The sequence below is a fragment of the Dendropsophus ebraccatus genome, chromosome 7, assembly GCF_027789765.1.
Source record: "Dendropsophus ebraccatus isolate aDenEbr1 chromosome 7, aDenEbr1.pat, whole genome shotgun sequence".
NCBI classification, from domain to species: Eukaryota; Metazoa; Chordata; class Amphibia; order Anura; family Hylidae; genus Dendropsophus; species Dendropsophus ebraccatus.
The window spans coordinates 49571565-49592887 of record NC_091460.1 but is presented as its reverse complement, the minus strand read 5'-3'; positions in this window follow the sequence as shown (position 1 = coordinate 49592887).

Here is a 21323-nt window from a genome sequence, read left to right as displayed (position 1 = left end):
ATTACTCTCAGCTGATTTCTGATTGAGGTTGTGTTGACACATTCAGACTTTTATTTGCAATGATTAGATAGATAAAAACTGGAGAAGATTCACAGAAACATTTAACTTTATCTGTGATTCAGAGTCCAGTCGTGTCATGTGTTTGTGTTTATTAGGCTTTACTTTCATGCAGGACTAGAATTAAGCTAGTTTGTTTTACCACTAACTACTATACTCGTACAGTATCGCATTGAGATTACTTTTGATAAATATCTCTTTAACTAATATTCAGAATCTTGTTTTCTGTACATTCCCTTTTAATGTCCACTAACTACCAACACAGGATAGGTGACACATTTGCACCATTATGGGTTTATCTAGACTACTCGTTCGAGGTGGCATTGTTTGTCTTCAGTATGACTGGTAATACTACCAATGTTAGCTATGAAGATTTTTCATACCTGTTGTAGTTTTAGGCTACAAACCCACTTGGCGGGTCTGCAGCGAGTATCTTTGCTGCGTTTTTGCAGCGAGACTCGCTGCAGATCCCAGCCCTATACTTTCATTAGCAGAGAAACTCGCAGCAGGGATGTACAATGCAATTTTGTCTGCAGCCCTCCCCATTAACCCCCTAGCCGCCGGACATTATACATTACTGGGTCCCCGTTCCTGCTTGCTTCGGGGCTCCTGGTGTCTTCACGGCCCGCCCGGCCAATCAGTGCGCTGTAGCGGGGCAGCGCACTGATTGGCCGGGCGGAACGTGCCGGGAGCCGCCGAAGCAAGCAGGAGCGGGGACCTGGTAATGTATATCCTGCCCGCCCCCCCTGCAGCCCCGATCGCCCATGGCCGCATGATCGCCCCCCGCACCCCCCGGCCGCATGATCGCTCCACGCACCCCCCGGCCGTACGATAGCCCCCCGCAGCCCCCGGCCGCACGATCGCCCCCCGATCGGGGGGCGATCATGCGGCCGGGGGCTGCGGGGGCTATCGTGGCTGCAGGGGGCTGCGGGGGGGCGATCGTGCGGCCGGGGGCTGCGGGGGGCGATCGGGGCTGCAGGTGGGTGCGGGGGGCGATCATGCGGCCATGGGCGATCGGGGCTGCAGGGGGGGGCGGGCAGGATATACATTACCAGGTCCCCGCTCCTGCTTGCTTCGGCGGCTCCCGGCACGTTCCGCCCGGCCAATCAGTGCGCTGCCCCGCCGCAGCGCACTGATTGGCCGGGCGGGCCGTGAAGACACCGGGAGCCCCGAAGCACGCAGGAACGGGGACCCGGTAATGTATAATGTCCGGCAGCTAGGGGGTTAATGGGGAGGGCTGCAGACAAAATCGCTTTCTCTGACAAAAGAGTTTCTCTGCTAATGAAAGTATAGGGCTGGGATCTGCAGCGAGTCTCGCTGCAAAAACGCAGCAAGGAGACTCGCTGCAGACCCGCCAAGTGGGTTTGAACCCTAAGGCTATGTTCACACATAGTATGAGACCGGCTGTTCTCTGAATGGCCGGTCTCTAAAAAGATCATCCCGGCTGGTACTGCAGTACCGGCCAGATAATCTTTGTAGCCACAGAGTTCTGATGTGAGAACTCTCCACTGCACGATATGGAGCAAGCGGCCGGAGCCGCTCGCTCCACAGTGTGCACTGACAGGGTTTTCTGCAGCAGCTTTTCAATGACTAGCGGCCTCAGAAAACTGACATGTCAATTGTTTGCGGCCTTGCTGGGGATCCCAGCCGGAGTGTATACTATGTGTATACGCTTTGCCGGGATCCCATAGACAGCAAGGTAACGTATATTTTCGTAATAATCGTAATTGTACAAGGGCCGTGGTTTTTACGAAAATATACGCTGTGTGAACATAGCCTAAAGGGGTATTCCCATGACGTAAAGTGATAGCATATTGCCAGTGGAAGCTAGCTTTACGATATGTGGAATCCAATTTCTCAATCCAAGGGAATATGGGTTGCTGCAGTTCCCTGCACAGCTGCACAGCTACAACTCCATGATCTTCCGGTTCGGTGGGGTCCCAGGAACCAGGTAACAGGGTTTGTATCACATTGTTGGGTTGGGCCTTTGGCAAATGTGGTGCAGCACAATAGACTAAAGGCCTTAATACACAGGGGGATGTTGAGGAGGAAGTGAGCGCCAACCTTTCAGATTATCGCTCGCTTCCTCCTCGTTTTTCGCTCCCTGTCTGTGCTATTACATCAAGCGGGGAGGAGCAGGGGGGACATGGGAAGCTGTGGGGAGCTGCCTGGATGATCTATAGAAGCAATGCACAGAAGACCATCACTATGCTGAGTGTTTTGTTTTAGCATGTTGAAAGATCACGATCAGCCGACATTGTGCATGTCGGCTGATCGAACCTTTCCACAAGCCCTATGGCCAAGTATGGCCGATAATCACTTAGTGTAATAGGGCCCTAACATCCCCCCTTTTGTTATCTGTCCAAAGGACATTGCTCCAGAAGCCTTTTGGGTTGTTCAGATGCAGCTTTGCAAACTTGTAAGTAAAATGAGGGATTCTCCAGGCAACCCTTCCAAACGAGTCGTACTTGTTCAGTCTTTCTAATTTTACTGTTTTGAACTTGAACATTGAACTTGCTGAGACCTGTACAGTCTGGGATGTGCTTCTTGGGTTATTTGCAGTTTCCCTGAGCATTGCATGGTCTGACCTTAGGGTGAATTCACATCCACTCGTAAATAATCTTTATTTTTGTAGAAGGATGGAGTTCAAATTGTTTGAAAATGGCCATATAACTCATTATTAAAGGGGTGCTCCAGCATGGGGGCACTTTTTGGGGGGGGGACCGGGGAGGAGGTCCACTTACCTCCCCGGTTTCAGCGGCGGGTCCCGCATCACGTTGCTCCGGTGCCTGGTTCCCGTCCACTTCCGAGTGTCTGACGCCGCCCGAGACGCTACGTCTCAGGGCCGCTCAGCCACTCAGTGAAGGAGGCGGGATCCGTTTAAAGTCCGCTTGGATCCCGCCTCCTTCACTGAGTGGCTGAGTGGCCCTGAGACGTAGACCGGGCACTGAAGCGCCTTGATGCGGGACCCGCCACTGAAACCGGGGAGGTAAGTGGACGTCTTTTATTTCAGCCACCTCCTCCCCAGCCCCCACGCTGGATAACCCCTTTAAGATCTAGTAATAAGACCATTACTGATGTCTTTCTTCCTTTGCATTGTGCTAACGTATAGTAGAATGCACTAGACCAGCAAACTGCCAGAACTTCTGCTCTTATACAGGTGGTCACACTTGTTGATCATCAATTAACCTGTTAAAGGGCTACACCAACATCAAGTAAAAAAAAAACATTCTGCAGAATCATTGCTTTCCTTTCTACCCAGTTCTGAAACCACCAAATATACATTTGTTTTGAGGGTGTTAGTTCTGTAGTTCGTGGTTGTACTGCCTGGTTGAGCAGCTGCCCAGTACTACAATTCCCAGAATGCATTGCTTTTTCTCAGCTTTCACTATAGTCCTCCCACCCTGTCTCCTTCCCTCTCACAGCACTTCTGCCAGTTCCCTGCCAAGCACTGTTGCAGGGCATCTCATTTTACTGCAGACTATTGCAGTAAAACATAAAGCTATAGAATTCAGAGAGGGTGTGCATTCTTTTTCTCATGACTGTATGATCTTAAAGGGAAACTAGCATCTAACTTGACAATATCTCCCTATAGGGCATGGGGTGCTGGGGTGCTTACTTTCATCCTCAGCGCCATGTACGTGATTGAGTTTTGGTGCACTGGAGGCGATGGCTAGAGAAGTTGAATGCAGCCCTAGGGATGGCTGTATCCATATTTTCCTGTTAGCCCTAGGGCTACATCCAACTTCTCCAGCTGCCGGGATTATTACTAGTCCCTTACAAATTCAAAAGATTTAAGGACACAACTGAACTCTGTACTCACCTGGGCTTCAAAAACTTTTGTGCAGGATCTCTAGAAGGGTCCACCTCCTCCTACAAACACCCCTGAGGTTGGTTTCACTTAGGTCCCTATTCCACGGGACGATTATTGTTCGCATAATCGTTAACGATAAACTATCAAAAACGACCGCTATTGCGAAAGACCTGAAACCATTCACCCATTTACATGGAAAGATAATCGTTACTTATGACTGTTACACTACTGCGAACGACTGAACAACATCTTATTCAATGCGAACGATAAACAATGCAACAATAAAAATAGCTACAGGTCTTATTAAACGATCAACGATTTCTCGTTCGGTCGTTAGTCATTGACTGCTATTCAACCGAACGATTATCGTCTTGATTTAAACGATTTAAGGATAATCTGAACGATAATTGTCCCGTGGAATAGGGCCCTTAGCCTTAAAGTGAATCTGTACCCACTGACAACCCCCACACCTTATACTAGTGGTACAGTTTCTTAAATGAGGTGAAGTCCTTCCCAGATGTCTTTCCCAAAATCCAGCTGCCAGCCCCCCCCCGCCCCCCCCAAATTCTCCAACTGTCCCCGGGCAGATCTCTGGTCTCCAATGCTTTTTTCTTCAATTTTGCATGCAATGCAGCAATCCTAGCGGTGCAGGCGCAGTGACGTGCCACACTAGAGTGTCATTGCGCCTGCACTGTCTAGGTATGCTACATCCCATGTGCAAATGAAGAAATGAGTGTTGGCGACCAGAGATCTGCCCCGGGGAAAGTTGTGGGGGGGGGGGGGGGGGGAAGGACTTCACCCCATCTAATTTAAGAAACCTGGGTGCATTGGAGAATAGAGTTTTCCCCCGGGGCGGTACAAGAATCCAGTGGGAGGAGAGAATGATACCATAGAGGCGAAAGTGATATGTCTACAGTTACTAATCTTAGAGGGAATATAATATTTAGCTCCCCTCACAAGTACATTGAAGACTTTATAGTCGGTTTGAGATACAGGAAGGAGCTGTCACAGCCTCGCATGGTTCACCCTGTATATGTAAATATCTTTATAATTATAAAGAAGTCTTTGCACGCCCATCATAAAGCCAAAAAGGGAATGTAATCAGCTCATTTTACTGTGTGTTGTTTTAGAATGGATATTGGGCAATGTCTGGATGAGTTAAAGAAATCTTCGTAAAGTAAGGGTGTCACACATTAAGTAGCATCAAAGTTCCAAAGTAAAAGAAATGACTAGCACAAATGGAGTCAATAATATAATTTTTTTTGCAGTTGATTTATTACTTATGTTACATTTTAAGGGTTCACAAACAGTATTTCTGTCAGTCTTTTTCAATCAAACCCAGGAGTGGGTTGAAAACACAGAAGCTGTGCAAATCTTTCCATTATAATTTTGTCAGTTCCACTCCTTATTTTGGTTGAAAAAAAATACTGATCAAAAGACTGACGGAAACACTATGAAGGGGATTTATCAAACCTGGGGGAAGATTTGTCAAACATGCTGTAAAGTGAAACTGGCTCAGTTGCCCCTAGCAACCAATCAGATTCCACCTTTCATTTTCCAAAGAGTCTATGAGGAAAGAAAGGTGGAATCTGATTGGTTGCTAGGGGCAACTGAGCCAGTTTCACTTTACACCATGTTTGATAAATCTACCCCTATGTGTGAACATAGCCTGTGTATGGTGTTAATTGCTTGGGCAGAAAAGAAGGCATATGGCTTTACATATTTCTGCAGCAATAAAGCGCTATCCTGCCAACATTATTGTCAAATATGACAATTGTTGGTTCTGGCACAGACAGATTATCAAGCATCTTAGCAAACCTAGGGGAGCTCTACTGCCCCTGGTGGATGTCTAGGGAATCTAAATATGAAAGACCCAGCAGGATTTGAAATGATGCATTGGTGGGTAAAAGCATAAATGGTGTGCTTGCTTAGCTGTGTTTATACTATGTGGCAGGCCAGGGTGGGTTCTGGGTCATAAAGGAAGGATGGTTTGTCCACCAGTGTTAATTTAGCACTGCATTGTGGTCACAATGCATGATAGCACTATGGACCTACTGTATGGTAAGTTATTAATAGCATTATCCCATGGCTGTAGGTAGCGATTGTAGTAATACAATAATTTACTGCATTTCCTGGGGTGGAGCTTCTTTTTGGTCATGACTAAGTAGAACTCTAACCACAAGGACATGACTCAAAATTAAATCAGACCTGCAGGGTTCAATGAAAGTTAATATGATAAATTATGATGATTTGTATGTTGAAATTCACTTTGCCTCTATAGCATATGTAGTGCAATAGTCTACTATGTGACAGTAAGAATACTATTATTGCTTTATAACACTGTTTTTAAAGCAATCAGATGCTGTAGCTTCAGAAAGACTTGTTTCCGTTTGGGTGTGGATGTGCAGCTCAGTTCCATTAGAGTGAACGAAGTTGAGTTGTAATACCACAGATAACCAGAGGACAGGTGTGGCACTGTTTTTGAAAGAAAGCCCCAATGTTTTAATAATCTTGGACAAACTCTATAACTAACATATGTAACTGGAATGTCTCAAATATTATATTAAAATAATTCTCCTCTGACGACTTTCTCCATAGAGAACACATGGTCGTTGGTTGAAATAAATATTCCTGTGTATGTGGGGAACAGGACAGATAGCTTTCGGCTATTAGCTGTTCATTATTGCTGTGTATTCTGCAATAAATAGATACACTGAATTACAAAATGATTAAACCATGTGCAGTTCTACTAGGACATCTGAGGCACAAATCTTAGACTGGAACTCAGACTTTCACCAAGGATACTCTATAACAATTGTAAGACTCAGGCCCTCCTGCTGTTACAAAACTACAATTACCATAGTGCCTGAACAGCTGAAGCTAAAGCATTGTCTGTCCAGGCATGATGGGAATTGTAGTTTTGCAACAGCTGGAGGGCCTGAGTTTGACACTCCTGTCAACTATGTGTGTGTGGGAGAATGAGTTACTGATGCACTGGGTTTGCAAGGTGCTGTATGAGAAGACAGAAACAATAGTAGGATGACAACAAGAGAAGGATTTTTACTAAGCACTAAGTTACTACTGTTGCTGCTGACATGCTTAAGCAAGGAAGGAGGGGGATTAGACTGTAGCACTGTGAACATAAAGTGGTAGGTACATGATTGAGAGATGAGAAGCAAGCCTTGATTTACCTTTTAGAAACAATTCAGATCTTCAATAGGCAAACTGTCTCAGCTTACAGGTACAATCCAGGCTGTTTTTAGTTCAGCCCCTCTCTCTCTCTCTCTCTCTCTCTCTCTCCTTGGAGCTATTTTAATGGGGTAAAGAGTCATTTTTGGTTAATAAAGTAATTTATAAATATCTTACAGATCACATTTGCCATCTCACAGAGTAAAGATGTTTGAAACAACAGCAACCATTCAAGTCAAAATCTTATGTGCCACCAGATGTACATATATATTTAGCTTAAGAGGGCACACACACACACACACAATGATTAATGGTAATAATACAATTAACCCATTTATCAGCTACTCACTACCTAAGCCACTCAGAAGTTACTAGGTTTACACTAGGTATTAAGCTATAAATCATTTACCATTGACTGACAATAAGGATTAGAGTAGTTCCTGAAGTGTTGTATCCCTGAAACTCCTTGAAAACTCTGCAGGTGGGCTATCACCAGGGAAAGGTCATCTTGTCCGATGGGAGGTCAATCACAAATTTGCTAAGAGGCCCTTGATCGGCTAATTTCTCCCCTCAGTCAAGTACACAAAGTGAAAAAGAGAGTCCTTCAAGTCTGAGTAAAGATTCCTGAGAATATTTTAGCCCTCCGCATTGGAGTCTGTTGTGATACAACCAATCCTGGTCAGCTTTAGCAACTTGCTCTAACTCTTCTTTAAGGGTATGTGCACACTGAGGAATTCAGAGGGAACCTCCGTCGCAGAATTCCCAGCTCGCGCCCGCTCGCGGACTGCAGCGGGCGGGCACGTCTCCACCTGTGTCATAGACTCCATTCTATGCACGGGCGGATTCCGCCCTCTGTCCAAAAATGATCAAGTTCATTCTTTGGACGGAGGAAGGAATCCGCCCATGCATAGAATGGAGTCTATGACACTGGAAGGAGACAAGCGCGCCTGCTGCAGTCTGCAAGTGGGTGTGAGCTGGGAATTCCACGACGGAGGTTCCTCAGTGTGCACATACCCTAAGACTGGAGACGATCTGAGGGTTTGAGACCACTATGTAATGCCACTTTGTATTTATAAACTTCCTGTGTTGGTTTATTAACTAGTTAATTTACAATACCACAAAGTCATTGTTTTTTGCCTATTGGTATAGAGGGTTACAACAGAGTGTTATGCCCCCTTTCCTAGAGAGTTCTAGGGAAATCTAGGAAAATATAGCAAATTGAAGAATAATAACTAATGTAGTCCAACTAGAGAGCAAAAACAAATTTTGAATGTAAGTGAATGTGAATACATGTGAAAGTAAAGAGGATTAACTCCATGTTTACTAATTGCTATTACCTAATAACATCAGAAAAGTGCAAATGAACAAGTTTACAATACATTTTAAATAGAGCACACCTTGATCAGGTTATTGTAGATTTCACCAGTACGGAACACAGGAGAGGCCGAAGATAAAGGTATGTCTCTTACCTTCATCCTTAACGCTCTTCCTGTGCACTAAGGGTCCTATTCCACGGGCCGAGGAGGACCCAATCAACGATGTAAATGAGCGGCGATATGCTAGATCGCCGCTCGTTTACTGGGCCTATTCCACATCCCGATGATCGTTGAGCGAGGGCTGCAGGGAGATTGTTACCGATGTCCTTGCAGCCCTTGCAGCATCATACATTACCTGTCCAGGCTTCTTCTCCGCGCTGTCTTCATCCCCGGGTCCCGCGCTCTCTATCTTCAGAGTGGCCGGTCAGCTGACAGGCCACACTCAGCCAATCACAGGCCGCGGCGGTCCCGGCCTGTGATTGGCTGAGCGCTCCGTCAGCTGACCGGCCATTCTGAAGATAGAGCGCGTGGGACCCGGGGATGAAGACAGCGCGGAGAAGACCTGACAGGTAATGTATGATGCTGCAGCCTGTCAAATCGTCGGTCGCCCGCCGCGCACCCTGTTCAACCGTAGCGATGCGCGGTGGGGAAACGATGATTTTAGGTCTGGCCCTCTATGAACGATCAGCCGATGACACGATCATCGGCTGATCGTTCTCTCTATTTCACTAAACGATAATCGGCCAAATCGGGCCAAATGGGGCCGATCCGGCCGATTATCGTTACTGTGGAATAGGGCCCTTAGTCGTTTACTCCTTGTTTCAGTAAGGCCACTAGAAGCACTGGGGCACCATTAGGAGCACTGCCCGCCCCCCATAGCGTTGATCCCCCTCCAGCCGGCCTTCCCTTCTAATGAAATTAATTGATCCCCCTCCAGCCGGGGGCAGGCCAATTCGTTACTATGGGGGCGGGGCAGTGGTGGGACCTAAAAGGAGTAATTTGGCAATGATAACAGTGTTCACAATGCAATGTGAATATTATGTTTACTATATTGCTTGATTCTTTTACAAAATAAAAAACATTTTTTATGGATTTTTTTATTTATTGTATCACTTTTTCTTTTTAATTCCTTATTGATCAAGGCATGTAAGGGGTTAAACTTAAAGGAACAAACTCCTCTCCATTCCTGACAGTTGCAGCAGGGTCCTGGCTGTACATTACAGCCAGTATCCTGTTGCTTAATTGTGGCTTGAGAAAAACTGTCATGTCCTTGACCAACAGCCCGAGCTGAGGACTCAGGATAAACTGCAAGAGGGTAATAAATTAAATGAACCTGAAACCAGCAGGATTTTACTTAAAATGTCACTGTCGTTTAAATTTTTTTTGCAGAAATCAATAGTATAGGCGATTTTAAGAAACTTTGTAATTGGCTTTATTAGCCAAAAAATGCATTTTTATCATGAAAAAGCAGTTTGAAGCTCTCCCTCCATCTTCATCATTGTGTATGGGGGGGGGAGGGGGAGAATGAGGCACCAAAACAGGACAACAAAGAGTTAATTTAAAGCTACTTCATCGGCTATCTCTTCTGACAGTCAGCACTGACCTCTCTGACCTCTGAATACGGCTTTCATGGAGCTCCCGGCTGTGTAATCCTTTGTTCTCTGCTCTCTGCTGCCGACTCATCTCTATCCTCCCCCCTCCCCTCTCTAGAGAACAGGGTTCTGTCTGGCAGGGTTGTGTCTGATGCAACACGTCACAATTTCCTGATATTTTGCAGTGAATGGAAAAGAGAAGGGGGGGGGGAACCGGGGAAAAGGGTTTTTGAAAGCAGATAATGGCATATTTGCCTAAAAAACCCAATTACAAAGTTTCCTAAAATCGCCTGGACTATTGATTTCTGCACAAAATAAATAAATAAATAAATACGATAGTGACTCTTTAAGATCACAGTCGGAAATACTGGTCTTAGTAAACTTTCCCCAATATGCCCAGTATGATAAATATACCGTCTTGACTGGCCAGACCTCAAGAGGGCTCAGGTATCGACACGGATTGATCTTTATATAGCTTTACTACATGTTCTGCTATAAAACTCATATGCAGACCATCAGTTACTTTGATTTTACTCTAATGGTCAATGAACCTCAACCTCATATCACATGTTAAGAGATGTGCAAATCTGCTGGACCACGGTTGATCGTGGTTGACCACACCCCTTCTTGCTGAGACCCGTCTTCTGTAGGTGTTTTAGGTGTTGGAATAAGGAAGAAAGTTGTCATATTGGGTATGAGCTTCACAAAGTCGCTCCTTGGTGTTCTTGGGATGTTATATGTGGGTGGTGTACGTGCACCACAAATACTAAATGCTGAAATTTTAGTGTAACCTTTAATTAAATAGAACAACTGCTTCTCTCTGTCGTAGCCTCTACAACTCTTGGCAAGGGAACAACAGTGTTAGTGTCATCAAATAGCAGTGTAAGTCTATGTTGATCGTCTGATACACACAACCCATTCTACTCAGCAGACCATCCATGACTTATCCTGTATTAGTCCATGTGCGGTGCTAAGTATATAAAACCTGCATGATTGATTGATGATTACCTTAAAGCAGCCGCACTGCTCATACTCAGAATTTAGTAATCGTCCATACACTTCTATGGAACAGCGCCCACAAGTATCATTATATATTTCCAGTAGCTTGCTTGGTTTTATCAGCTGAGATTTATGGCTCAAAGGGTCTACAAAAGTCCTTTCTTATATGGGCAGCCTCTCCAGAAGACTGTATTCCCAGTGCTACCTATAGGCAACTATCCTCTAAGTCATGAACCACAAATGAGCGTTGAAAAATAGCTAGGGATATAAACCAAACTAGAGACACCTGTCATGAATGTGCCTGTGCTGAACTGTGTGCGCCCCTCAGTTCGTGCTGTGCAGCCAAAATGGTGCTGATATTCAGGGTTTTTGTATGTTTTGCGCAGTGTCCTGAATTCTGTCTGAACACTGGTCTATTTCTTTCTGATTTTGTTCAGCCACACCGGCTTTGCCTTAGATACACCTGGCTACTTCGGAGTAAACACTGCTGCTGCTTAGTAAAGCCCCTATTACACAGGGCGACAAGAGGGAGCAAACGAGCGCTGCACGCATCGTCATGCCCAGTTGCTTGCTGCCATCTAGGGCAGATCGTGCAAGTAGGCAGGCACAGTGGGCGGGATTCAGCGTAGGGTCCACTGTCCATGTCCGCCATCTTGTCTGTCTGAGCGACCAGTCCTTACAACTCCCCTCTGTATACAGTTGTTTTAGGTTCAGTCAAATATTTCCCATGTGACATCATAAATAATTCAAAAACCTAATGGCAAGGATATAAAGTACTGTTTTAGGATGTTTATTTATTAAAGATTAAAAGGATTTGAATAGTCTTTCACCAGCTTGAGGCTTTAGTTCCCATACGTCTGGTAATCCAAAAGCAACCTAGACTGGAACGCTAAGTGGATGAATAAGCACAGTGGTGGACCTATAGATGATCTGGCACAGTTGCCCTCTGGCATGAATATACCGAACCTGGTTAACTACCCTTACCATTCCTGTCCTTCTGTTCCCCTATGTACTTGTGCAAACATGTCTTAAATGATATCTGTTAGTGCTTATACTTATATATATTTGATAAGTACACATATTTATTATTATTATTATTATTATTACATTTTCCAAAGCGCTTTACATATATAATAAAGGGTTAACATACAGATCATAAAATAACATCAAGAAAACAGCATGAATAAAGTCAATAACAGACTGGGACATAGGGAGAGAGGACCCTGCCCGCGAGAGCTTACAATCTACAAAAAAATGTTATCTCACACAAGGCACGAGACAATGTATTAATTGTACTTTAGAATATATATACTGTATATTACAACCCCAGTCTCATAGTAAGAAAAGCCTTGGAGAGTTAATATGATAACCTACATATTCTTGGTAACCTGTCTCCTCATGTTGTGACATTTGCTCCAATTCCATATACATTTATGTAATCGCCGCTTATCTCTGACATTAGGTGATGGACTCAATGACTCCTGTAGAATGAGCAGTATAACTTGTCACAGAAGTTCTATCAGATGTGTTATAGCTAATGCAGTCATAAACCTTAACGCCTATGACTTTCCTACAGATTTCCATCAGATTACAAAGTAAGTTATTATAAAGTACAGTTGGTCCCGTAAAGAACAAGCCTCCACATGATGGAAAAAGGGCTTTATATGCAATAAAAAACACTCATCATCAAAGATACGGACATAAGTTAAGCTTTAGACCATACTGCTTACTGTACACTCACTGTATTCTCTTCTGCTCTGATTTTAATCATGCAATTATATATAACTGGGCTGTTGTAGTTTTTTTGTTGTTTTTTTGTAACCTTTGTACCTCATTCCTTCTTTTTCCCTTTTTTCTGTGTTATATACACTGATCCAGAGATTTTTTCTGATTGCAAGTTTGGAGGCAGGAAGCAATTTTTCTCCCTGTGATGGGGCAATTGGCATCTGCCTTCTCTGGGTCAGCCCAGTAGGGTTTCTGTAGATTGAACTAGATGGACTCTTGTCTTTTTTCATCCTTATTAGCTATGTGTTAGGCTCGGACCCAGAGACACAGGACAAGTGAAGCCCTAAGGGCCCTATTCCACAGTAACGATAATCGGCCGGATCGGCCCCATTTGGCCCGATTTGGCCGATTATTGTTTGGTGAAATAGAGAGAACGATCAGCCGATGATCGTGTCATCGGCTGATCGTTCATTTAGGGCCAGACCTAAAATCATTGTTCCCCCACCGCGCATCGCTACGGTTCAATAGCGGTGCGCGGCGGGCGACCAACGATTTGACAGGCTGCAACATCATACATTACCTGTCAGGTCTTCTCCGCGCTGTCTTCATCCCCGGGTCCTGCGCGCTCTATCTTCAGAATGGCCGGTCAGCTGACGGAGCGCTCAGCCAATCACAGGCCGGGACCGCCGTGGCCTGTGATTGGCTGAGTTTGGCCGGTCAGCTGACCGGCCATTCTGAAGATAGAGCGCGCGGGACCCGGGGATGAAGACAGCACGGAGAAGAAGCCTGGACAGGTAATGTATGATGCTGCAAGGGCTGCAAGGACATCGGTAACGATGTCCCTGCAGCCCTCGCTCAACGATCATCGGGCCGTGGAATAGACCCAGTAAACAAGCGGCGATCCAGCAGATCGCCGCTCGTTTACATCGTTGATCGGGCCCTCCTCGGCCTGTGGAATAGGACCCTAACGCTGTCACTTGGCCTCTGTCTCTTCCCTCTTGGGGTTGTCAGCTTCTTAGCAGGCCAGACCCAACCTGAAGACTGGTCACTATGCTGATTTAAGTGTAACACTAAGACAGAGAACAGACAATACAAACACAATAATCGCCGAGTCCACTAGCTGGGTCAGGATCTATCAGTCATCGTAGTACAGAATTGAAAGTCATGGGGGTATAGCCGGAAAGTCAAGCTGGAATCAGGAAACCAGGGAAATTGCAATCAGGATGCAACGCTAGCTTAGTCACACACTAAAAGGGGCTCTATCACAGGCAAGAAAGCATGATGGGGGTGGTAGTTTTATGGAGGTTGGGGTCCCAGACCCAGGCGTGATTACGGCAGAGACTCTAGCCCCCAGCATACACTATAGAGCAATAAGAAATCCCCAATATACACTTATTACACAAAATGCTTATAAAGTGCTTTTTTCCCTGCACTTACTACTGCATCAAGGCTTCACTTCCTGGATAAGATGGTGATGTCACTTCCTGGATAACATGGTGATGTCACGACCCGACTCCCAGAGCTGGGCGGGCTGTGGCTGCTGAGAGGATGATGGCAGAGGGATGCTCAGTGTCCTTCCAGTGCCCTGTGTCCCTCAGTGTCCCTCTGCCATCATCCTCTCCAGCAGCCACAGCCCGCACAGCTCTGGCAGTCGGGTTGTGACATCACCATTTTATTCAGCAAGTGACATCACCATGTTATCCAGGAAGTGACATCACCATTTTTATCCAAGAAGTGACATCACCATGTTATCCAGGAAGTGACATCACCATGTTATCCAGGAAGTGACATCACCATTTTTATTCAGGAAGTGACATCACCATGTTATCCAGGAAGTGAAGCCTTGATGCTGTAGTAAGTGCAGGGAAAAAACACTTTATAAACATTTCCTGTAATTAGTGTATATTGGTGATTTGTATAACGTTTGGGAGCAATACAATTTTTACTGGACTTCTCCTTTAACAATAGATTGCAGCTGCGACCGTCCGTCCGGGGGGAGTTGAAGTCCCGGCCACAGCGCACAGTAACTATGGACACTGCTGATGCAACCCTAACAACTGGCCGGGCTCTTTGCCAGGGACGCCATCGGCACGTCCAGGGGGCCAGCCACGCCCTCTGGCAGAGCTGGGAGCTGGGCACACGCTCCGGCTCCTGACACAATGTTGGTATGTTACTTTGAATATTTAAATAATAATATATAAAAAAAAAAAAAAAAACACTTCACCCCCCATCCATATATAAAAATCGTATTATCAATGACACTCCTCCAGAGAACCAAGCTTGCTCACAGTCCCAGTTCACCACATGGGAAGCTGTATTGTTCCTCCTATTGGCCAACATACAGGTTGGTATAACTCGCAGCAAACTTGGACTCCATGGTGGCCTCCCATGTTTTTAGAAAAATGCAATCTATGCAAAGTTGGCATCCGATGATACAGTAAGAAACAGAGCATATTAAAGGCTAGTGTTATGTGGTTTTATATCACAGACATAAACTATTAGGTGATATTGTTAGATTGTTGGACTGCATGTGGACAGATAGCATACAATAACTGTAGCTTCTCCAAGTTGTGGACCTAGTGTAAAAGGGTTGTGATAATGTTCTGTATACTGCACGCTTTACATGTTAGTTATAGTTTAGCTTGTACACCTGTCTCCTTACATACACCATGCTACACAGCCTCAGGTTCTAATCACACAAAGAGTTTATATATTTAACCTGTGCTTGCTTATACATTTTACATGAGCTTACATGTGTGATTAGGCATAATGCTTCACTAATATTCCTAACTGGTGGCTTCACATAGCAAAGGTGTTTGTGGTCTCGGTTATAACCTAACACATAGGGCCCTAACGTCTGTAGAGCCCATCTCCTGCAGGGAGGAGAGAAGTACTTGTCTAAAGAACTTCTCCCTGCTTGTTCTAGGGATCAGTGGGGGTCTCACTACCCAACCTCAAAACTGATCAACACTTTTGACATGTTTGTAAGCAGGCCTGTATTTTGAGTTCATGCTGCCCTAGGCACTTTGCATGCTGAGGCACCCCCCCCCCCCCCCGGCACTGGCTGGTTACATGCATGGTATATACCCTGGCACTTGTGTGCCACTCTACTTGTTGCCCACTCTTCTCATAAAACAGACGTGATGGAGGAATGAAGGTGGCCGAGACGAGGACCACTTCTGTCCAGTGTCGGACTGGGGTACCTGGGGCCCACCAGAGGAAATGATCCCTGGGGCCCACCATTATAGAACCAGTGAGACACGACACGCTGACCTGCTCCTTTCCTGGATTTGTCTGCATCTGTGACAAATCCCTTGGGAATAACATTTTCAGTCAAACTTAAACTCTCAGAATACCCTAGTCTCCTGGTGGCTGCAATCTGTGGGTGACAACCATCAGCCCTGAAGGTCCAGCAATACATCTGTCTACAGCAGCAGCTATCAGAGGATTGTACTACAACTCCCAGCATATCCTGAGGGCTGCAGACTGTAAGTACATGCTGGGAGTTGTAATGCCTTCATCTGTTGTAGTTAAGTCCTAGGGACATTATACATTGGATGCTTTGTGGCATATAAGAATACATAGACTGGGGGGGGGGGGGGGGGGGGGGCGGGGGCTCAGTACAGCGAAGTGACCCCAGATCAGCACTAATAGGGGATAGGGGTAGATGTTTTTGTTCTATCCCCTATTAGTGATGTTCTGGGGTCACTTCCCTACACTGAGCCCCCACAGATCTATGTATTCTGATCTCCCACAAAGCATCCAGTATATAGGACCAAACTACAACAGCTGCAGGCACTACAACTCCCAGCATGTACTGACAGTCTGCAGCCCTCAAGATATGCTGTAAGTTGTAGTGCCTGCAGCTGTTGTAGTTGGGTTCTAGTTTAAAAGTTTGCACTAGTGTACTGTAGTGACCGCGGGGCTGTCAGTACACTACCGCAAACACAATGGTACACAGGCTCTGCACACTATAAAAGTGATTACAGTGCAGTTACTAGTGACTCACAGGTGACGTCTTCTCCGATTGCTGTTGCTCACTTTTTGATTTCCTCTCCATCTGGCGCAACCATCATGAAGACTTTTCCGACCACATCTCGTCTGCAGGTGGGCAGCTGGGGGTGACTGGGGAAGGCAGGCAGCTGGGGGTGACAGGGGAAGGGAGGTAGCTGGGGTTGACAGGGGAAACAGCTGGGGTGACAGGGGGAGCAGCTGGGGTGACAGGGGGAGCAGCTGGGGGTGACAGGGGGAGCAGCTGGGGGTGACAGGAAGCAGCAGGGAGGGGCAGCTAGGGTGGCAGGGAAGAAGATGGGGGCAGCTAGGGTGGCAGGGAAGAAGATGGGGGCAGCTGGGGTGACAGGGGGAGAAGATGGGGGGCAGATGGGGTGACAGGCAGGATGAGCAGATGGGGGCAGCTAGGGTGGCAGGGTGAGAAGATGGGGGGCAGCTGGGGTGACAGGGGAGAAGCTGGGGGCAGGGGGAGCAGCTGGGCGGCAGGGGAGAAGCTGGGGGGGAGGGCAAGTAGGGGGGCAGGGGGAGAAGCTGGGGGGTGCAGGGGAAGAGGCTGGGGGGCAGGCGAGAACCTGGGGCGCAGGGGGAGAGGCTGGGGCGCAGTAGTGGGGCAGGGGAGCAGCTGGGGGGCAGGAGAGAAGCTGGGGGGTAGGAGAGAGACAAAGGCTGGGGGGGAAGACGGAGTGTCTGGGGGCAGCCGGCGGGCAGGGGGAAAAGGGAAAAAAAATGTGTTCCCTGCGGGTGCCGCCCCCCGCAGGGCGCCGCCCTAGGCACCAGACCACAGGTGCCTAGTGGCAAATACAGCCCTGTTTGTAAGTAGCAGCAACACTTTAACTGTAATATAATTCTTCTATTAGCCTTCTTGCCATGGTTTTCTTTTTGTCAAAGAGAACATACAAGCAGTTGCCATTTTTGGTAAAATTTAAATCTATACATTGAAAATTACCTATGGCATTGTGTAAAATGGTTATGCCTACATAAAGCAGAAATCTGTTTTTTGTTGTCTTTTTTTTCTTTTCTTTTGCCAATCCGGAAACACCGAAATCTGAACAATATAGAAGAAGTTTAGGATGAGAATTTTATTTTTTTGTACCATAGTATGGTGTACATCCTACTCCATAGCAGCCCCCTTCATGGCTTTAGGATCAACATAAAAGTAAAAGGAAGACTGTCAGCATTGTGTAGTGACCTGGTCTGAATTGGGTCTGTTTTGCTTTTGTGTGACACACCCGCTGGCTTCTCAGCTTCCTGGCAATGCAGGAGTTTAGCCAGTGCTACCCAACCTTTTCCACCTCGGGGCACCCCTTGGGGAAAAAAATTAGCTCGGGCCACCCCTACCAAATAATGTTCTACAAAATACAAAAACCATCATTCAGTGACTCACAGGTGACGTCTTCTTTGATCTCCGGCCCAGACCACTTTGATGATTTCTTCCAGCTACGATGATAGTCTTCAGAACCTGCGAGACAAACATATTAGGCTCCGCACATTTCTACCAACTTTCTTCTCTTTCTCCCTCTTATAGGCTCCCATAGTAACTGCGCTGTTTGGTGTCATGTGCAGTAAAGCGAATAGGAATGTGGGTTGCCTCCATATGTATCATCCCCTCCTGTGCCCCCACCCATATAGTAAGAATGCCCCCCTGATATGCCCCCATTATACTAATAATGCCCCCTGATATTCCCCCTTATACCAATAATGCCCCCTGCTATGCCCCTAGTAATGTCCCCCATGATATGCCCCATGCCATGCCCCCCATGATATGCCCCCTGCTATGCCCCCCATGATATGCCCCCTGCTATGTCCCCCATGAAATGCCCCCTGCTATGTCCCCCATGATATGCCCCCTGCTATGTCCCCCATGATATGCCCCCTGCTATGTCACCCATGATATGCCTCCTGCTATGCCCCCATAATATGCCTCCCATGATATGCCCGCCATGATATGCCTCCTGTTATGCCCGCCATGATATGCCTCCTGTTATGCCCCCCATGATATGCTTCCTGTTATGCCCCCCATGATATGCCTCCTGCTATGCCCCCCATGATATGCCTCCTGCTATGTCACCCATGATATGCCTCCTGCTATGTCACCCATGATATGCTTCCTGCTATGCCCCCATGATATGCCCCTCATGATATGCCTCCCATGCTATGCCCCCCATGATATGCCCCTCATGATATGCCTCCCATGCTATGCCTCCCATGCTATGCCCCCCATGCTTTGCCCCCCATGATATGCCTCCTGCTATGCCCCCATCATATGCCCCCATACTGCTGTCCACAAATAGTTATTAAAACAAAACAAACATTTTACTCACCTAATCCACCGCAGGGAGCTGCTCTTCTCTTCTGGCTCCATCTTGTGAGCCGCGGAGACAGGACCTTCGGCAGGCGTGATGACGTCACATCATCACGCCTGCCGGAGAGGTCACATCCCGGCGTCCCATAGGCTGCTGGCAGGAAGTGCCAGCGGTCTATGGGAGAGAATGTAAGAGCAGGATGCTGACACTTCCTGCTCCTACATTCTGCTCACTTTAATGTTCCGCCCGCTCACAGTGCGGGCGGGACATCAAAATGATCTGTGCATCCCTAGAAGCTGCGCGGCCGCAGCTTCTGGGGATGCTTAAAGTGACAGTGTGCCGCGGCACCCCGGTTGGGAAACGCTGTGTTAAGCTGAGAAGCTGTGGGACTTGATTACACAGCTGGGTGGTCTGTTTGATTGACTGGTTTCTCTGCCTGTCTGCAGCCTGGAGGATCAGAGCGCCGGTCCAATGAGGATCCGGACCGGGCTCTTGGTCAGCATAAAACAAAGCTGAGGCAGAGTTCCAGCGCTGGCTATTTAGGTTAACTCCTGGTTCCAGCTTCCCCATCTATTCCTGCGAACCCCTTTCCTAATCCCTCTGTTTGACTCGACTTGTTATCTGACCTTCTGCCTGACTATTTGACGATCCCTTTGCCTGCTGATTTTGTACTGCGTTGCCTGTTTGGATTTGACCCGGCTTGTTGACCATTCTTTTATGTTTGTTCATCCGTTCTGTGTGCACTTTATCAGCATAGGGAACGTCTACATGGTTGTCCACGGCCGCCTAGGGCTGATCGAGGCAAGCAGGCAGGGACAGTGGGTGGGTTCAGACCTAGGGCCCACTGTCTTGTTGTGTCTGTATCACCCGATCCTGACAAAGACTAGTTAAACTTTGTGGGGGGAACCTGACACCATAAAACGTCTGTTCAGTCAATTGTCATTATGTTTTAACTGAGCAGATTGCTATATAGTTTTTATAGGAAAAGATTCAGAATAACTTGTATTTTCTTCATGTAGCGCTCTGCTCATCCTGGGCTTAGGAGTCCAATAGGCGGTCCTACTGAGTGATTGACAGCTCTCTCAGTATCAATGTATATACAGAAATAATTGTACATCACTGAGTAAGCCTACAGGACTGCTAAGCCCAAAATAAGCAGAACAATACATGAAAAGATTAAAAGTTATGCTCTATATCAATGTGGTCTACATCACTTGCTTTATAACATGCTGCTTTAAATCTATTACTTTTTGTATGGTACAACTTTAGAAAGTAATATTTTACTGCAAAGTATATTATAATATAGCCTGCAGCTAAAACTTGCGGGTTCTAAGTATCTCTGCAGATGATATTATGTGTCATTCTGGACTATGGACATTGATGTAAACTTCTTATCCAGTGATATTTTTCCACCCGGTGTCAGTAGGTGCATCTGTTCGCAACTTATTAGCACGCGAGGTGTGCACTCCACATGTCTTCTCTGTGCTGTCGTTAGAAAACAGTAAACAGCTCCATGATGTGTAAAGTAAAAATAATAAGTTATAAGGTTTAAACAAGAGGGGAAAAAAAGATGTTTTTCATCCTTCTACATTAGTAAGCAGATCGAAAACAGCCGAGAAGACGGAGCAATGACAATGAATCCAAGAGTCCAGGCCATGGATTGTAAAACATGAACTAACCCCAAGTCATTCTCCCTATCTCACATCAGATTAAGACCTCAGAGAAGCCACAAATGCTTTTTCCATCTACTGCTTTCCAGACACATAATAATCTTTCCCAGCCAACCTATAATTTGACGATATGATAACTGTGAATGACTTAGATAAAAGAAGTTTCCTTATAAACTATGTTTGATGCCACATACAAATATAAAAGTATACATCAAGGGTGCCAATTATTTCTATTATTGTGTATTATTATGTATTTTATATATATATATAAAAAAAAAAATATATATATATATATATTGTAGGGATCTTCCCGGGGGATGGTGTGTTAGGACACAGTTCAGGCAGCAAACTTGGACTTAAAAACAGCTTTGGTGTTTATTTGTAGCATAAACGGTCCAGCAACATAAATACAGCAACACCGTGCATTAAGAATAAACAAAACAAAAAGTCCTGCCCGTCTGGGCGCTTACTAATACAACAGGTTACCTCTCTGTCACTTCACTTGGCAGGTAGTATTGCAGGGTGTGCATAAGCCCCAGCTCCCAGCGAACACACCATGCAGGCTGCTCACTCCTGTCTGAGAGACTCCCCTGCACACTGAGCTCACCTTTTGCCTTCTCAGGCTGATTGGGATCAGAGCTCACCTG